Below are 9,569 nucleotides of genomic sequence, written 5' to 3'. Positions count from 1 at the left end.
TTAAAATATTGGGGTATTTTTATATTATACTCTTGTCATAATTTGCAATTGCTTGTCATTCTGCATTATTTAGGACCACCCTTCCACTTGTATGTCTGCTGGCCTTTGGAGTGTCTCAGTTTGCAGCCTGTCTCCCATGCTCTTAAACATCTAAATAAAGCCATTTGGAGGTTTAGGCCAAGGTGTCACCTGTATGCAGGGTAATAGACAGATCTACTTTTTGTTTCTATACACTAACCCCAGTGAAGCAGTGGAAACCAAAAGTATAAGAAGAGCCCTTCTGGATCAGACCAAGAGTCCATCTAGTCCAGCACTCTGTTCACACAGTGGCCAAGCAGCTGCCCATGGAAAACCCACAAGCAGGACAGCAACAGCACCCTCCCACCCATGCTCCCCAGCAACTGGTGTATATCGGCATACTGCCTCTGATACTGGAGGTAGCACATCGCTCTCATGACTAGTAGCCCATGACAGCCTTATACTCCATGAATTTGTCTAATCCCCCTTTTAAAGCCATCCAAGTTGGTAGTCATAACTATGTTTTGTGGTAGTAAATTCCAGTTTGACTATGCACTGTGTGAAGAAGTCCTTCCTATTATCTGTCCTGAATCTCCCATCAATAAGCTTCATGGGATGACCCTGGGTTCTAGTATTATAGGAGACAGAACAAACGTCTCCCTGTTTTCTCAACAGCATGTTTCATTTTGTACATGACTATCATAGCTTGCCTAGACTCACTTTTCCCCCCTAAGCTAAACAGTCCCAGATGTTGTAAATTTTCCTCATAGGGTAGTTTCTCCAGCCCCATGATCATATTGGTTGCCCTTTTCTGTACCTTATCCAGCTCATCAGTATTTTTTTTTAGGTGCTGTTAGAGGTGTCTGGAAGTTGTTCTGGGATGGATAGAAACAAAACAACAAGCCTGATCCAGGTAAGACAAAAGCACTCTTGATAAGGGAAATTGCTGGTATGGATCGAGGTTAGCAATTGTGCTCTCGCTGAAGAATTAGATATGCACTTCGGAGGCATTCCTGGACCTGGTGTTCTTTATGGACTTGGTGGTGAGCTGAGTAGCTAGGAGTGCCTTTTACCAGCTTGGGCTGGTTCACCAACTGCATTTTATCTGGAAGGAGTGGACTGGGCATCATTTACATGGGCACTGATTCCATCCAGACTAGATTACTATTAGGCATGTGCTCCGCTCCGATTAGAAGCGGCGAATCAGAAGCGAATTGGCCTGCTCCGCCTTGCCCAGAGGCGGAGTAGAAGCGGACCGCGGACCCCTAGAAGCAAGGCGAAGAGAAGCGGCCATTTTCGGAGCGATCCTCTTTCCGCGGACCGCTCCAATCGCCATTTTGAAACATTTCGCCCATAGGATTGCATTGCGGAAAAGAATAGGGGATAACTGTGTTGTTTTTGAAGCTATCATTCTGAAAATTCTTGTGCTTAGAGAGTCGTGGATGGGGGTCATTTTGAGCCTACTCTCAGCTCTCTGCATGCTGCAGTTCGCTTGCTATAATTTTTGGAAAAATCGGGTAAACAAACAGGGACAGCGGGTAAACCGGCATTTTGTTTGTTTGTTTGTTTTTTAAGCGATGACAGGCACATTCAACTCCCAATCCTGATGAGAATTGATCACCTCATGAAGCATCCTCCAATCCCAGCATTGGAGGGGGGACTAAGGCAGAGCCACCCTGAGAGCTTTCTCCTTTCTGTCTCTTTGTGGGTTGGCGTTCGTGGAGAGAGGAGTTAGTTTAGGTGCTGCTGCTGTGTTTGGAGTTGGAGGAGATTAGATTAGGATTTAGCTTGGGTTGTGTGTGTGTTTGTTTGCTTCTTTCTGACTTTTAGCTTAGTTTGCTCTGTGTTTTTCCCTTACTTTGATTTAATATAAACTTTATTTTTAAATTTTGGAGTGTTTGGTTGGTTGGTTGGTTGTCCCCCCCCTTCCCTCTCTTAAAGCCTGACTGTGTTTCATCTTCCTTCTATATACAAAAAAATACAAAAAAATACCAAAAAAATTTTTTCTCTATTTCTTCTCTCTGTTACTTGGACTGTGTATGTGACTGTGTTATTGTGTGAGTGTGCTGTGTGCACTGTTTGTGAAGTGCAACAGCCACAGATTGAGCATTTCAAATCCTGTTTGGGCAAAGCATACACACACTTCTTGTCCCATTTCCCTACATATAGTAATATTCTTATACATATTATTATTATATTCTTATACATATTATTATTAGTATTAGTATATTCTTATACATATTATTAGAAGTATTAGTATAATATCATCATGAGAAGAGGGAGCAGGCGCATGTCTGTGGCGGGGCGTGCTGAAAGCAGTGGTCAAGGCAAGGCTCAGGCTGGCACCAGTAAGCAGGCTGCCTCTCCTGCTGTGAAAATCAAACAGGCAACTCCTTGGCTGGCTGCTCCGCAACAGAAGCAGGACAAGCAGCAGGCAGAGGCACTCTCTTCTGCAACTTGCACCCGGCGTTCTCTTTTTGAGGGTGGGAATGGGAAAAGTGCCCCTTTGCAAGAAGCAGGTGGCAGCAGTGCCATTAGAGGAGGAGGAGTATCCCCAACTCCTTCATTATTGTTTGAGCCCACGAGCCCGCTGATGGACCTGTCTCCAGACCTCCTAGACGAAGTCCTCAGCACAGCGGAGGGGCAGGAGGAGGAGGAGGCGGTGGTCCTCCAGGATGTGGGTGCTGAGGAGGAGCAGCAGCAGGCCGAGGCTCTCTCCCCAGTCTCATCCCACACCTCTTCCGCTGCCACCCCTGTTTCTGTGGCAACACCAGAGAGCTCAGGCGGGCAATTGGTGTCACCACGGAAGCGAAAGACAAGTATAGCGTGGGACCATTTTGAGTTGGGAGCGGATCCCCTCTTTGCTGTCTGTCGCCACTGCAAACTCACCCTAAGCAGGGGTTCATCTACAGGGCATTATGGAACCAGCAGCATGAAGATGCATCTTCAGAGGCAGCACCAGTCGATCTTGCTGGGGAAAGAGGCGGGCAAGGCGACTGGTTCCAGGGGAAAGCCGAAGGCTGCTGCTGGCACTGCCACTCTAAGCTCTCCATCTCCCATCCCCACGAGGGTTAGGCGGGCAACCCTGCAGGACATGGGGTGGGGGAAGTATGGACCCACAAGATGGCGTTTTCCAACGCCCACCCAGGGTGCTACTGTGGTGGGGCATCTGCCGGGACTGACTCCTCCCCAATACTAGATATATGACATGTCTCTCTGCCTGCCCCTCTGCTAGCCTGTCCTCCTCCTCGGTGACCGACTCGCTGGGATGGTTTGCGTTTGCAATGCGTGACTAACTGCAGTGCTGGCTTAGAAACCAGCCATCCTTGCCTCACTTCCTTGTGCCCCCAGAAATGCCCGCAGCCAGCCTGCCAGCCAGCCTGCCTGCACGCCTCCCCCGGGGTGCTGCTGTGGTGGGGCATCTGCCAGGACTGACTCCTCGCCTGCTCTTCCTGCCTCTCTGCCCGCCTGGTGCCTGGGAGATGGGCTTTGCGGTTCGTGCCCAGCACCCTCCGGCACGCTTGCTCCCAGTCGTCCTCCTCTGTGCCCCTCAATGCGTAACTGCTGGCTTAGAAAGAAACAACCAGCCATCTTTGCCTCACTTCCTCCTTGCGCCCGCTTACGGGTTGGTTTGCTATGTGTTAGTGCTCAAGCCATCCTTGCGGCACTACAATGCATGCTGCCTGCCTGGCTGCCTGCCTTCCCTCCCTTCTCGCCTCGCAGGGATGGTGTCTTGCTTTGACTTAGGGGAGAAGTCTTTCCTGTGCTCACTTAGACTTTATCAAGTTCAAAAATCCATTTTTCAAGTGTGGAAGAAGATTTAGGGTTATCTCATGGCATGTTGGGATTTCCTTTCAACTGGCCCCATTGAGATGTCTGCATTGCAACTTTAAATCCCTGACATACTGGAGTGTCCGATTTTCAAAACTTCCCCTAACATCAGGGGATGATGGGATTGGCTTGAAACTTGGTGTCCATGTGGACACATGGGTAAGCTGTCATGGGACCAAAGCATAGGTTTCTGACGTGCAAATTGACGTAGTTGTAGAATGGGACTTGATTTGGGGTGAGTTAAAAGGCTTAAGCCCTGCCAAAAATCAGGGGATGATGGGATTGCCTTGAGTCTGGGCATCCATGTGGACACATGGATAAGCTTTCATGGTGGCGAGTTTGAGGTTTCTAACGTGCAAATTGACGGAGCTATCGAAAGGGGTGTGAATGGGGTGCCCGATTTTCATAAATTCCCCAAAAATCAGGGGATGATGGGATTGCCTTGAAACTTGGTGTGCATGTGTATACGTCCATGAGGTGTCATGGTGCCAAACGTGAGGTTTCTAACTTTAACAGAAAAAAGTTGTATACTTTTTTAGCTTTCAATGCAAGCCTATGGGGAGGGAAAACGGAGCTCCGATACGGAGCTCCGGAGCGGACATAGGCAGAGCGGAGCGGCCTGATCCGCAAAACGCAGATCTGGAAGAGAAGTGGAGAGGGGGTCCGTGCACACCCCTAATTACTATTATATTCTCTATGGAGAGCTTCCTTTAAATGCAGTCTTGAAACTTCAACCACCAGAATGCTTGTCGGACCTAGGCAGCTTGATCATATTACAGCAGAAGGTGGGCAACTTTGGGTGGTCCAGGGGACACTTTTCACCACCCATTCCCCCACCCACCCACAAGCTGCAGTCCTGCCACCGCTGTGCCGTTGAATTTAGTAGAATCAGTGGCTTGCCACCAGATTCCAGTGACAAACCGCTACAAAGCTAAATTTATCCTTTTAACCTTCTGTAGCATTTTGCCACTAAAATTAATCCAAAGTTCACATCGCTGGATTGTTGTCCCCCAACACGAATAAATGCAACTCTGGGAGAAGATTTTGTATTGTGACCACCTTCTCAAACTCAGCCTTTGATTTTGAATTGAGAATATTATGTTTGATAACACTACTAACCCATTATGCTCCCTTCTCCATTTATTAGCAAATGACTGCACTTTCTGCTATTCCGGTCATCTTGTGCAAATACAGGGGGCAAAATCATCAAGCCTACTCTAATTTGAGGTAAAGCTAGATCTAGCCCAGAATTTACAGTTCATGATATTCTAAGCCATACGACTGTTTCAACACACATGTGTAAATGTAGATACAAGTGAGATTTTTCTCTTCCTGATTATACTACTTTAGACATAAAGCTTCAGAATATGTGCATATTTAAAACAACATCTGTAGACAAAAATTGAAAATATTCAGCTGTGGTTTTTCAAGGTATGAGCCACTGCTTTATATAATCAAAATTAAACTAGCAAAAATGAAAACTGTGCAGGAGGGATAGGCTTTACTAATTATATACTACACATTTATCACACGCATATCCCACGTGTTTAGGGCGTGGTATTATTCTCATTTCATCCTCATTGTAGTCCTGTGAGGGAGGTTAGGCCAAGATACAGTGATTTTCCCAACGCAATGCTGCAAGCTTCATGACCCAGCAGGGATTTGAACAGATGTCTGTAGAATCCAAGTCCAGTGCACAATATGCCATGTTGCACTGGCTCTTCATTGTCATGGTAAAATTTGCCAGGTAAATGTTAAGAGAAACAGCTCTAATCTTCAGTGATTTTGGAGGATAAGGAACCTTATATTGTTTGGTGTTGCTTTTCGGTGGGTTTTTTTTGGGGGGGGAGGGGGGAATAGGCTGGGAAGGTTTTATAGTTCCTCACTCTGCGGAAAGAAATGTTTCCAGTATGCTTACATAGTGTATTTTAAGTTGGTTGTATATATTAAGTTAAAATATTCACACAATCAGCTCTAATTATGAGAAATTTTGGAACGTTGAGTTTCAGGATTTAGAGTCAACATGTTTGTGCCGCAGAAGCCAAATGCACTCACTCCCAACTTTGTCACTAACCAATCGGGGTTTCTGTTTTGCTGGACAGAGGGCAGCCTTTTCCCTGCTAAGAGTGCAGCTGTTAGCTGTGGCCACGCTGTGCAGGTTTGAGATGCTTGGCTGAGCCGCTGGTGCTAATGAGCTCCTCAATCTCTTGCTGGGGCAGACAGGAGTTCCAGACAGCGCCAAAGCACAGCTTACATAATGCTGCTGCCACCACCACCCCTGGGCATCTGTCTGAGCCTAACAACACACATCTACAGCCACACACACCTTCAAGGCGCGATGTTTCATAACCATGCAGCTCACATGCTAACGGCAGCCAGTTCCGGGGGAGGAACAGGGCTAAGCTGGCACGGAGCACCAAGGGGGCAGAGAAATTTATCTGTAGCGGCTGCCAAACATCAAAATTACCCAAGGAAGGTTGGACCCTTGCCCCTCGCCTAGAAGTTTTGAAAAACAACCCTTAAAAACATGCCTTTGTTCACCTGCTTATGCATATTATTCAGCAGTTGCAAGATAAAAATAGGTACAATTGCTTTAACTTACATGAGGGAGTAACCAGATAAAAACACTTGCACTCTCAACGAAATCCAATTGCTATCAATTCCTTTGCCTTGTCAAGACACGTATTTGTTTTCAAACCCCTGCAAATGTTTTTATTTCAACGTGTCATAAAAATGTACATCCATGTACTTTATTTCTTAGAGCTTTAATACTTGGTATATCATATAGCAAATTTGTTGGCTATAATTAGGAGAGTATTTTACCAGTCAAATTATGTCCATTTGGAGGATATAGGAGGTATGATTTCAGTACACTTTAGAAACTTGAAATACAGTTTGGGAAGATGCATTTGTAAGTTTAACCCCTCTGTTGCTGCCAGAAACCCAACGCCTTTTTCAGGGCCAGTACAAAACCTTCAATTCCTAGGGTCTGCCCTTTGGGGGACATTTACTTTCTGCTTCTCAGAATGCCTAGATTACCTTGAAAATTAATTAGTGAGCGTAAGGATTTGGGGCTTTTGCAAGGTCTGTCTATCCAGAATCTAAAACTGGAGGACTCGTGTACAAGTGCCCCACTACCTGGTGCTGTTACCCACAACTCCCTCATTCCTATTCCAAAGAAAAAATTGGATCTACCTAAATATTAGTCCAGTCTTCTTCAGCCTGGCGGCCTCCAGAGTTTTAGGGACCACCAGGATTCTTGACCATTGGACTTACTTGCTAAGTCTGTTGAGAACTGAAATCCAAATTATCTGGAGGGCACCAGGTTGTTTGGGAAGGCTATGGCTCCAACCCTTCCTCCAGCACCAGTTTCAACAGTGAAGTGTACATAGTTAATAGTACATAGAGGAAACACAGGGCCCTTTACATTCGAACTTCCCAGTTACATGCAAAGCAGGAAGCTGCCACAAAAGGTGTTATTTTTATATACATCTCTCCTAAGCCCTACATTGTTTTGCTTCTGGAATGTTTTATTTTTTATTGGCTTTTATATTACATGCAAAGCAGGAAGCTGCCACGAAAGGTGTTATTTTTATATACATCTCTCCTAAGCCCTACATTGTTTTGCTTCTGGAATATTTTATTTTTTATTGGCTTTTATATTGCCTATCATGTATTTCTTATGTAAACCACTTAGAGATCTTAGTATATCAAGTGTTATAAAAGTAGTTTAAATAAAGTAAGATGAAAAATTCCAACCACAAAGCATTACAGCCCTGTGGATAATGCAAGAAACATGCAGAGGTGGAGATGTAACAGTTCCAGGTTCTACCTCTGCCCTAATAAACTTTAGAGTAGCAGGTCAAGTGAAAACCATGATTCGAACTCACAAAGGGCCATTACCTTGTCACAGCAACAAGAGCCTGTGCAAATACCCACTTTTTGCTTAATACTGGGATGACCAGACCAAGACTTGGACTTCATCCCACCCTTGCTCACCTCCAACCCATAGCTGTGGGCCCTAATGACAGCCATAAAAACTGGCTGGCTGTCCTTTTAAAAATATATTGCAGATGTCCTTGCTATAAATCATGATCCCATTTCTGTCCACCTTTGCTGGCTAGAATGGAACAGGAGCAGGTGCACATACTGAAGAAGATAAAAGGGAGAGCAGGGGCATTCCACAGTCCTGCAAAAAGAATGTTTTCCTTTTCCCTCCCCATTCCTTTTTCCTCATGTGTCGTGACTCTTTAGACTGTAAACCTGCAGGCAAGGGTTGTCTTGTTTAAGGCTCTGGGAGCCTTTTTGGTGATGAGAGGCATTAAAATACTGCAAATAAGTTAATAGCTACTATTTGGACATAAGTGAATTGAGATTGAGTCAGGATATTATATAAACAAGTCAATTGAATTCCCTTCACTCCCAGGAATTTCACATTGCTAAAATATTTGAGGAAGGCTTTTACTTTGAACCTGCCTGAGCTTCCACCCCCCACATCTGCCATTAAAAGCAGCACCCTTTGTGAAGACAGTGTCAAGCTATTGCTTCTTCTCTAGCTCTTCCTTTTTTTAAAATACAAGGACCTTGATGCACAGAGGCACTGGTTGCCAATGAGATTTTCTAGCTACCTATTCTGCCTTTAATTCGGGGGAAATACAGCCCCAAGATATCAGGGTCAAGCAGGACTACAACAACTATCTCTTCACACAAAATCCTTACACATTGCCTTTCAAGACCAATAAGCATGGTGGTTCAGATGGGGCTCTCAGCTCACTTTAACAACCTCCTGGTTTCAAGAATGTAGAGTTGTGGGACATAGTCCTAATCACTCCGGAATGGTATGTAAGAGTTAATTTCCTTATAGTTGCCTGAGCCCTGGATACTATTTTTTAAGGAGGCACAACTTCACCTATTCTTGCCTATACACAATGTACTAAGTTGGAGGAAATTGTGTAAATGGTGATTTGCAAAACAAGACACTATACCTGGCTATGCCAATAGTCAATGAACATTCATTCTGATACAAACATACATAGGTGGACACAGGAAGGTCAGACTATTTGCCTATCCAGCCATGTGCTTCCAACTCCAATCAGGAGGGTCTCCGACGAGATCTTTCACATCACCATCAGCCTGATTCTTCTAATGATAGATGCTTGCGATGGAACATGAGACTTGAAAAGCCTGAGATCTATCAGGGAGCTACAGCCCATGGCTAAATGCAGCCCTGCTTACAGATATTTGGTTTCCTAAAAGGACAAAAGTTACTTCCTCCGATCAGAATAACGGGTTACACACAATATATTACATTTTACACGGTTCTAGAATCACCCTGCCCTCACCCCTCCACAAAGTATTAGCTCCAGAAAACACCTGTGATGCAGCCCCCAGGTAATACGCAGAATTGTTAACTGATCAGTACGTTGGTTTCTACAGCAAGACTGTAAGGGTTTCTTAGGAGGGCCTCTACAGTCACAGTGGGGCCTGCATACATCTACCTGCTGAGGAGCTATCTAGAGAGGCTATAGGGTTAGTCATTATGCAATCTTAACTCTTGTTCTACTGCAATTATGCTTTTTGTGTACTAGTTTTGCAATGTGCATTTGCTCCGATTGTGAAGCTGAGAAATTTAGAAAGAGCGGCACCGCCACACTTGCCCCTGCCACTGGCAAAGAAACGAAGGCAGAGAGAACAAGATGCTGGTCTGGTTCTGTGGGAAA

The sequence above is a fragment of the Elgaria multicarinata genome, chromosome 3 (genome assembly GCF_023053635.1).
Source record: "Elgaria multicarinata webbii isolate HBS135686 ecotype San Diego chromosome 3, rElgMul1.1.pri, whole genome shotgun sequence".
Lineage (NCBI taxonomy): Eukaryota > Metazoa > Chordata > Lepidosauria > Squamata > Anguidae > Elgaria > Elgaria multicarinata.
The sequence above is the reverse complement of the archived record's forward strand: the minus strand, read 5'-3'. Positions refer to the sequence as shown.